This window comes from Urocitellus parryii, chromosome 7 (genome assembly GCF_045843805.1).
Source record: "Urocitellus parryii isolate mUroPar1 chromosome 7, mUroPar1.hap1, whole genome shotgun sequence".
Classification (NCBI taxonomy): domain Eukaryota; kingdom Metazoa; phylum Chordata; class Mammalia; order Rodentia; family Sciuridae; genus Urocitellus; species Urocitellus parryii.
Genome location: NC_135537.1, coordinates 96,202,934 through 96,213,639, shown reverse-complemented (window position 1 = coordinate 96,213,639; position 10,706 = coordinate 96,202,934). Strand labels below are relative to the sequence as shown.

Below are 10,706 nucleotides of genomic sequence, written 5' to 3'. Positions count from 1 at the left end.
CTTTTGGCCCCTAAGCCAGGGATCCTTCCATCCGCCATACTGTCCCCAACATTGTGGTAGAGAGCAATTAACTGCAGTTGGATGGTTCTGACCTCCAAGAGGAAAGTCTCATATAAATTACAAGAGCTACTTTCCATATTTTCCAAACATGATCTCATACTCAACATATCAAAGAAGGTAGGTCTGTGAGTAATCCCATTACAGAGAAGCATAATGGCAAAAGTGCCCACATAAGGCCCTGCACTCCAACACTGTTTTTTCATTTTTCACTGATGTTATTTCTTCAGCAGAGCCTTCCCCACACCCTAATAGATCAAGTCTTCCATTACTTACTCATGTAGGATTGTGTTTTTTCCTTTATAGCATTTATTAGAGTTAGTAATTATGTGGTTTTTTTTTTGGTGGGGGGTATGCTTTAAATTGGCATCTGTCATCTATCTTTCAGCTAGAGTGTACATTCCATAAGCAATTGTGACGGTCTGTTGGGTGGTTCTAACCCCAATGACTTGTATGTTATCAGACATAAAACAGACATCTGATATTTGATTCATGAATGAACGAATGTGTGTTCTCTCATTAGTCATTAATATTCATGAAAACAGTCTGCTTCAACAAAGGTTGAATAGGCATGTTATCTTCACTTACAAATTAAATGAAGGGAAATGGCATGGAAATGGAAGGCGATCCTCAGGGTTATACAAAATGTCATATAAGAGGAAAGGAGGGGTAAGACAAGATAATACAAATGGAAGAAATGATTTACAGTAGAAGGGGTAGAGAGAGAAAAGGGGAGGGGAGGGGAGGGGAGGGGAGGGGGGATAGTAGAGAATAGGACAGACAGCAGAATACATCAGACACTAGAAAGGCAATATGTCAATCAATGGAAGGGTAACTGATGTGATACAGCAATTTGTATACGGGGTAAAAGCGGGAGTTCATAACCCACTTGAATCAAACCGTGTAATATGATGTATTAAGAACTATGTAATGTTATGAACGACCAATAAAAAAAATGATTGAATGTTTACCATTTCTTTCTTCACTCACTTTTTTTCTCTCTCAGTGTCTCCTCTCAGGGCTACTCTTGAGATAGGGGAATCTGCATCTCTCACAATGTTCACCTATGACAAAAAGACAATACTAATACAGTAGTGTCAGCATAGTTGCTAGCATTAAAACTATACCACAGAAGCCAACGTTTAAACAGTTCTTCAAATGCAAGTATATAGGATTGGTTTAAATAGTACATTCACTAAATGTCCTCTCTGGTAGAAAAACTATTTTATAAACTACTCAAGGATTTGTGTTAAAAAATGTGCTTTCCATAAGCCATTGACAACCCATTTGTTCTTCTAAATAATAAGATTCGACAAGTTCCTTTCTAAGCTGACTTCCCTTTTTTAAATTTACTGGTTCTATCTGAATTTACACTTGGCTTAAAAGCCAAGCCATTGAGCATATTGTCAGGAAGTTTAGAAAATGGTAGCATAGAATATTGGCAAAGGGGCACCATTAAGTGAGCATCTATTCACTTGACTTTTTTTTTCCTTAATATTTCTTCTTGCTTCCTACATCTCCTCTTCTCAAGAGCATCATCTTGTTTCAAGGACTGTGAGTTGAGACTATGCAGGAAAATCTGAAAGGCTCAGAAACCTCAAGTTGATAGGATTCCATCTCCTGAAAAGCTATCTACTTAAAGCTGAAACCTAATGACAGCCGGGAAAGCTCGTAAAATTCAGATTAAAAAAAAAGTCATTCTGGATGCTCCTATCACGCAGCTTGAAATTTAATTCTGTATTCATCATTCCCCGTTCCAAGAGGCATACTAAGGAGCAAGAGTGACTGCACAGAGTAGTGAAGAGGGGGAGCAGGTGAGACCCCATAAAAGGCCTATAATTTAATGAGTGCAGCTTTCCTCATCATCCAAGGCTTCCAGTCTGGGGGCTCTGCATGTCTTCTGCCTCTCCCTAGGGCGTGCCTGTAGAAACTGGAGAGGTCTCTGAAGACTTTATTTTATCCTGAGTCTTGGTTCATGTGAGAGAATGTCCTAGCAATCCTTGCCTGTGTCCGCTCAGAGGAGGCAGAAGTAATCCATAGCAAATGTATGAAGTAGGTGCTTCATAATTACCTCAGTACTTTAATCTCTTTGGGTGTCATAGGACTCCGGATTAGGGTCCCTTCTCCCCTATTCTCCAGCCCCAACCCCCCACTCCCAGAAACCCGTGCACAGGCCTGTCATATTTCAGTCCTGCCTAGAATTCCAGTATGTAAGAGGCAAAGCTCATCTGAAACATTACTTCACATCTTTTTCTTCTAGATATTGGAAAACACTGCCCTCGGATTTTTAGGCAGCTTGTGTTTCTGGGCAGCTGGTTTCAGCCAGTTCTGTCCTGTGCTGGCTCCTTTTCTTTCTTTATGCCCTTTTCCCTTTACACCAGTGCTTCTCAAGGGGTGATCCAAGACCACTCTCTCAGAATTACCATGGTGCTTGTTGAAATACAAATCTGGGGTTCCTCTTTACACCTATTATAAATCAAAGATAGGGCCCAGGCATCTGCATTGCAGTGCTGTTCCCAGGTGAATGCTGGGGGAGCTGAAGTTGGAGAAGCATTGCTCTCTGACTTTTTCACCTGTTTCTTCCCTCTGGAATGTTCTCTAACTCTTTCCAACTTTTGTCATCCTTCTCATCTCCTCCTTTATATAATTTTCCTTCTTCTTAATATTAATGGTCCCTGATGGTAACTTTCACACAAAGACTGGGTATTCCTTAAGTGCAGGGACCTTGTATCAATTATCTCGGTAATCCCTGAAGTGTATTGAAGGTGCTTTGCACATTAAGGCCACTTGATAACTGCTTGAGGAGTACAAGAAGGGCCCATTCCCTCCAGACCTAGAAATAAAGAAAGAATATACTATATAAAAGTTCATTAAGGTTAAATGGCAGCAGCTAGCATAAAACATATTTTAAGGTAGGAAATATTTTGGGGTCCCCTCTATATAAAAGCATGCATATGACCATGTTCCTTTTCCTTGTAAGGTCAAACATCAAAGAAAGATTGCTCTGTCTCTTCAGGGATAATAATGAACAGATTATCACCTAAAATATTTATCACTGTCCATCAGGAGGACCCTGTAAGGTCCAGAGTCCAGAGGAGATGTTCCAAGGTCCTACACCAAGATTTTAAGATTATACTTGAAATCTCTGTAGAGCCATAGACTGAGTGATGTGAGGAAGTTTCTAGAATCCTGGTTCTAGTAACCTAAGATGGTCGACAGTTAACTAGGAACTGGGTAGTTTAATTGAATGTTCAGTGATGTCACTGTTTGAAAGCCAGGGATGTCTCTCTTCTCCTGTGATTCTCTAATAATTAAAGAATTGTGTTTCCTAGTAAGTGGACTTTTTTCTGCAGTGACACCTCACGGCATCTGGCACATATGAGTATCTAAGTAAAGCTCCGCAGGTGAAACCATGAATGATATTTTGTTCTTGAGGTTTTCTTGATTTCTGACCAATTAAAAAAAAAAGACTTAAAGTAAGTTTGTGCATTGCATGAAGATTCTTGGAAAAAAATATATTGGTGTGTTAGTAGTGAAATATTCAGTTATTTGTGATGACCGTTCTGTATCATTTTCTGTGGTTCCCATCCCATTCCCCTCTTTAGTTTTGCTTTTTCACTGCTAGGATTTCTTTCTCCATTTTTTTTCCTCCTGAGCAAGTGGAAGAACCTTAACTTTGGAATGATTTCAGACCTCAGACTTCAGCTGATGATCCCCCAAATGAATCATCTTTCCCTTACTACGTGATGAATATGAGTGTTTATAAAAGTAGGGGTTGTGGTAGGGAATGAAAAAACAAAAAGCCCTGCATGTACTAATGCAGCCTGTACATATTTATTCAGGTGGGAGGCAGGGGCAGTGTGAGAGGTTATTCTACACTAAGTACCTATATGCAGAGCTCTTTGTCCTCAAAGAACAGCATTATTTCCCTAAGCCGTGGAAGCAAACAAAAATCATTATGGTGTAATGCAAAGTACCTGCATTTTAAATCCCAGCTGTCACTTAAGTCTGTGTGACTTTTGTAAACTTACTTGTAAGAACTCTTTGCTTTTCTAATTTATCAAATGAGAACGATAATACAGGCCTTCTTGCAGTACTGTCAGAGAGGTCAGCAGGAATCATGAATGCAAAGCAAATACTCAGGTCAGTAATTTCAATCATTATTGTCATCAATGACCCTGGAGGGGAGGGGGCTTATACCCTGGCACAGTAATTCTGAGGACAATCCTGATTGACTTCACATAGAACCCAAGATTATCAGTGCATCTTCTCTCTGAATTCTTCTTTCTTTATTTTCTATTGGAAGACTCTTTCTGCTCCAGTTTTCTTCTACCTGCCCACATTTCCATGTAAGCCTGCAGAGTTAATATAAAAATTTAAATTCTTGGTGCTCTTTTCCTTTTACAGGGACTCTATAATGGAGGTGATTTTTGGTTGGTGTTACACAAGATGCCTTTTACTTATTCGAAGGAGGAAAAGATAGGCTTCCTTGAGGATGTCTCCAGTGTCAGGACCCTCTCAACAGAGCCAGTACAATCAGTGAGCCAGGGCTGATGTAGCAGGTGCTGAGCAAGATGTCAGGGCCCCAGGTCATCTCTTTGTGCTGGAGAAATTTTTCCAGCCTGAGATTCTTTGCTGTGAATCTGAAATACCAATTTCCTCTCCTTCAGCTTACACTGATATTGGCTTTTCAATCTGATGCTGAACTTTGCTCATTTTAGGGCTCATCCATTTCACAGAGAGTATTTTCCAAAGCAAATGCCCAGGCCCAATTCCCAGATTCTGATTCAGCATCAGAGATTTGGTGAATCAGTTCATGACCCTTATGATAATTATTTTATTCTTTCAGTAAACATGTGCTGTACATATTCTAGGTGCCAGGCTCCCCTCTAGGAACTGGAAATGCAGTTGTGAAAAAAGGAAGAAAAGTTGCTGCTCTTATAGGGTTTACATCTGTTAGAGGGAGAAAGACAATATGTAGAACTACTGAATAAAGTACACAGCATATAGAAGTAGTTAGTGCAATACAGGAAAATAAGAGAGAGAAAAGGGCTGGCATATATATCACATGACCTTTTTCCAATAACTTATTCATTATCCTAAGTCTTTTTTTTCTGGTCACATTACCTGGTTCTTACCCCAGTTAATTCCCTTGCTGAACAGTTTAGCTGCAGGATTTCTTTTTTTTTTTTTAAGATGTTTTGTTTTTTTAGTTAGAGGTGCACACGATATCTTTATTTTTATGTGGTGCTGGGGTTTGAACCCAGTGCCTCATGCATGCCAGGCAAGTGCTCTACCACTGAGCCACAACCCCAGCCCCTAGCTGCATGATTTCTGACCTGGGACAGGATCCTCAATCCAGTTTTGTTCGTTTGGGAAGAAGGACTTGAGCCCCTCACAAGACCTCCCATAGACCACTTCCCTACATGACTTGTTCCAATTTATCATTCAACAGAGAGAAAACTTTCTGGGGAGGCTGGGGAGAGAAAGAAAACAAAATAAAAAGTTTTAAAAGGTAGTAGCAGAGAGGACTGTGGAAACTAAGTTTCTTTCTGAAGTCTGCCTCTGGTCTGATAGATGAGGCTGGGAGCCAGAGGAGTATTTGAATGTTAGATGAGATGGTCTCATGTCACATGAAAAATGTCTTCATCCTCTGGAATCATCTCTTTGTCTAGAAGCAATGAGAAGTACTTGCATCAGTTATGGGTAAAGATTTATACATGCTTTCATGTTGCCTTAGAAATAGATTAATTGCTTAGCTCTGAGGCTTTCAGTCAGCAAGAATTACATAGAAGGGAATTCCAAGTCCTGATGAAGGCGAGTCAGGGAGTTCCTTGGAATAACCCCACTGCCAATCAATAGATGGGATTAGGCCATCCAGTGTGAGGGCTGGTGAGGACACCAGCAAATTCCTTTCCTCTGAGTCAGGTACTTCTTGTGAGTTAAAACTAACCCCAGTTTCCTGTGGGGAGCAGGCACTCTGCTGCCTCACTCCTCTTTGGGCCCCTCTGCAACTGAGGTTCTTCCTTATGCTTTACAAAGCAGTTTGATAAACACCTATCTTGTAGGCATGTGTTTCTCTGCCTTGTAACTATGATTTCTCCCTTCATCACAGGGGGCTGGATTACTGGCAGCCAGGTATCTCTTTACCATGTTTTCAGTCAGTGTCATTAAAATTTGTAATTTATAGGTGATAAAGTTGTTTTGTTTTAAAATAAATAGTGAGTAGAAGATAATTCAGGTATTCTTGATACTTACTGGGCTGAAGACTCATTTTGATGATGAAGTGGGTATTCCTAAGTGATCCCTTGACATAGACATAGAGTTGATCTGAATCCACCAAAGAAATCAGCTACCAGCCTTTAGTAGATCAAGGCAAAAATGTAAGAAAGCCAGGCAGCAAACCAACGTACCTGTGGCCTCTGTTCTTCCTGCTTAATTTTCATGGAAAATTTATATATATATATATATATATATATATATATATATATATATATATATATATATATATATAAATTTATACACACACACACACACACACACACACACACACACACACACATCCCTCAGGGGAAATTGGGAGGGTTAAGTAGAACTTCTGGAATCTTATAATGGAAGAGAGAAAATAGGGGTAAAAAGATACTCCTTTAGATAACACTTCTCCCACATCCTCACAAGCATTTGTATTCGGTATTCATTAAATACAGAAAGCAACCAAAGTCCAGAGAGTTCTTCCCGGCTGCTTTATTGCCAATAACTTACATCAGTGTTTTTTGTCCACTGGTTTCACAAATTATAATGCTGTCACTTTTTTAATATAAATGTGATGATTTTTGGTAACCTCAACAGCCCCTCTCCTTTTTCCCCAATACTGACAATGGATTTTCACCAATCCATCCATTTTTACACATCTGATCCTCATTTGGCTAAAAACATATTGTGAGATGTGGGCTAGGGCAGAGATGGAGGTCAGGACTTTTTCTTGGCCAACCTAAGAGAGAGCCCTGACTGTGCATGCAGGAAAAGGTTGCCAGGCAATTGCTAAAGGGCAGGGAGCATAGGGCAGCTGTCTCTAGGAACATGCCAGCCCTCATGCTATACACCACAGTCATTGATGCTTGTCTGCTTGAGTCTCTAATCCATAAGATAAAAGCCAGGCTGTTGGAAACCTTCCACGAGACTATTGCTAACTGGGCTCTCCTAACCTGCATAGAAGCCAAGAGACTTTCAATGGGCTCATTCAAGCCCAAATCCAACAATTGTCCAGCATTACTTTACCAACTATCAGGGATGACCTAATGGAACAGTTGATGGAAGCAGACCAGGATGTGAATCTTAGTTTGCTCTCTGTATGATTTTGAACAAGTTCTTAACTAGTCTACTCCTCAGTTATCCCACTTTGAAAATGAGTGTCTACTGGATAGGGCTATTGTTAGTGCACTACCCTCTGCACAACTCCAGGGGGTGCTGTTTGCAAAGACCAAAATGGAAATAGAAACACTAAAAGTTGTGTGACACAAAAGTGCTTGTTATTAGAAATATTAGATGTAACTGATACATGTAAAGAATTTAACACAATGTCATAACAGTTTTAAGAAAGGAATTCAATATTAGTCTCTCAAGAAATTGTGATTTGTTATACTTTTTTGAACCTTGATTCTAAGAAGGAAAATGTTTTGAGGAAAGAACACAGTCTGCAAAGGCCTCGAAGTAAGAAAGTGCCTTATATAGGGAATTAAAAGAATTTCTGCATTCAGGAGCATAGAGGTTAGATGATACAGGGTCTTGAGCAGACTATTGAGGGGTTTTACCACAGGACATGAGGCAAAATACAGCCACAGTGTAAGATCTGTTTCTTAGCAAGTTCAATTTGGCTGAAATGTGAAAAATAGAATGATGAATTTGGCAGTGATTTGAAGGAGTGGTTAATTATATCAGGCTTGGAGACAGACACAGGTTTGAATCTTTCTTCAGTGTTTACTCTCTCTGTTCAGTACTGTTATTTATTACAAATATTTAACCTTTCTGATCCTTATCAGTCTCCAAGACATTTTAAGTTTCCAGTCTACTAAAAGGATAACTACAAATGTTTCTTCTCCATTTTAAATGCTAGCTGTCTGCTCTTTCATTTTTGAATACTTGCCATGCATTGGGATCATTTAGAAATCAGATCTTAATATAGTAGGCAGGAGCTGGTCTCCTTGTTTCCTCTCATCCCCTACAATCTCTCTATTAAACCAGGAGAGAGCCTGTTCTAAAAGAAAAACTAGATATGACTCTCTAGTCAGAACCTTCAGGGATTCCTGTCTCTCTCCTTGTCAAAGCCAATACCTTACAGTGGCCTCAGTGACCCCGTGATCCCTTCCCTTTGCATTCCCACTCCTGCATGGCCCTTCCTCCACACTGGTTTCTCTGCACCATTACCATCAGGACCTTTGTACTTTGTCATAATACTCTTCCTGCAATACCCACAAGGTTTGATCATTTGCTTCCTTCAGAACTTTGCTCAGATGTTTTCTTATCAGAGACGCCTTCCTTAACTGTAAAATCATGCTAATTTATGTGTGCATGAATACACACACACACACACACACACAAACACACACTGTCCTTCTTAGATTGATTCTGCCCTTCCCCCATTGTTCCACTTTTTACCACCTGACATTTTATTTATGCCTTAGAAGAAAAGAGACTTTTGTTTTATTCACTGGTGAATTCTTAGGTATAGAAGAGAGCCTAAGGAGTCATTCTAAAATTCATATTAAGCACATATAAATAACTGTGGAAAAAATTGATGCATAAGGAACTTGGAACTAGATCTCCTATTTTTCTTGCAGACAAATTGAATGTTACCTTGTTTTAAGCAGGGATCCCACAAACCACCCAATCCCTGCAAGGCTAAACAAACAGACACACATTGACCATGAACTCTTGCAATGCTTTTGTAAATGTGTTTCTTTCATTTGTCAGCCTTTTACCATCTCCTGGACTTCTTCAATATGGGAGAAATATGAAAGAAGCCTATCTCCCAATAGAGATGACCTAAAGAGGGCTTGAGGCCATGGTTGGATCTCCAAGGGTCTTCCAGAATGTGCTGGCCACAGGGATACTCCTGGGACCTGGGAGTAGTTTTCAGTGCAAGCCATCAGCAGCAAACATAGGCAAACGTGGGTGGCTCTCAGCCAGCGTGGAGCTGAGAGCCTCTCACCCAGCTCCTCTTTTAATGTTTTCTAGGCCACAGGGCTATGTTCTGACTCAGGACTGCTTTCCTATCTGTGTGCTATGGATGTCATCACTGGCCTCCTTTGAAGCCTTCCAGATCTTCCTGTATTTCAGTATCCATTCTCTACCCCTTTTACCCCAGTCCTGATGCTCCAGGTCCTAGAAGCAGAGGTGATGTGAGGTCAGAACAGAGTTTTGCATGATCTGGTGGTTGAATTTAGGGCTGTGGTCACTCTGTCCACTACTTTGCTTGCCATTCTCTGTGCTCCTCCATGACTCTGTTGCCATATCTCTAATTACCTACAGCCCTTCATCATATATACTTTGTGGTTACTATTGCTATGCCAAATAATCTAATTTAGATGGAATCATTGCTCGTGCATATTTTAGTCACTTGAGCCCACTATAGAACCAATGTGTATTTTGGAATGACCATGGAAAGTATGACATTGACACTGAGAAGGAACATTTTATGGCTGGTAATGCTGATTTCACAGCCTGCCAGGGTCTTACACACAACCAGGCCTGGAACTGGTTATCTCTTCTCTCTGTTGGGGACAGCCTGCAGATTGTAAAGCAGGCTATGTATACAAATATGAAGGGCTATTCTCAAAGTACTAGATGCCCAGTTGCTAATATATCAGGAGACCCTGGTTGCTGAAAATTAGGAGGAAATGTGCTCTCATCAAAACATGCTTTTAAAACCTGTACTTAATGTGTGGAAATATTGCATTACAGTGGAATTTTTTTTTCCTCTTGAGAATAAATACCATTGAGCTTTGATTGCAGGCAAACATAGAGATTTCTCTGTTTCCAAGTCAGTTTAGAGCAGTAGGGTGTGATTTCTTGAAATACAGTGTAAGGTGTACTTCCAAATTTAAGATCATCACCACGCCTTGTTTTGGTAGTTGGTTTTCTGAGTCTGAATTTCAATGCACGGATATTAATAAAGTGATTTTCTCAATGAAAAATGTCCTTGAAGATAATGAACTAACCAAAATTTAAAAGAAAAAATCTGCTTTAGCAACAAGGAGGCAATTGTTTAATGCTTCAAAAGTTTTGTTTATCTTTCTTGTTGCCCATTAGTATGCATAAATGTGTGCTTAATTAGGCCAGGCTTAAAATTGAACTTTTCATTTCCAGGAAGTCAGTTGTGAGTCTTGCTCAGTGGATGGAATTACATGTAGAAAATTCACAAACAGAGAGACCAAATTGTAAATTTCATAAAGGATTGCTTAATCACTGACGGAGTCAGGTTAGTGATGATTCACCAGAAATGTTGTGATGGTCAAACATACACAAATTTTTGTTAAAGGAATTAATCATGCTTTGGATTTGGATCTAATAATGTGATTTTTTTTCTACCCTCCCTGCCCCCATCTTCTTTTTACCACAGGTCAGAACAGTTGGACGTCTCCTTGTACAAC

At 39.9% G+C, this 10,706-nt stretch overlaps 1 non-coding gene across 1 annotated transcript; it reads right to left on the bottom strand.

Annotated features, from left to right (window-relative positions):
* Positions 1–5,299: 5,299 nt before the first annotated feature.
* Positions 5,300–5,372, bottom strand: Trnaa-ggc (transfer RNA alanine (anticodon GGC)). The gene has a single exon. It is a non-coding gene; the product is annotated as a tRNA-Ala (tRNA).
* Positions 5,373–10,706: the final 5,334 nt, after the last annotated feature.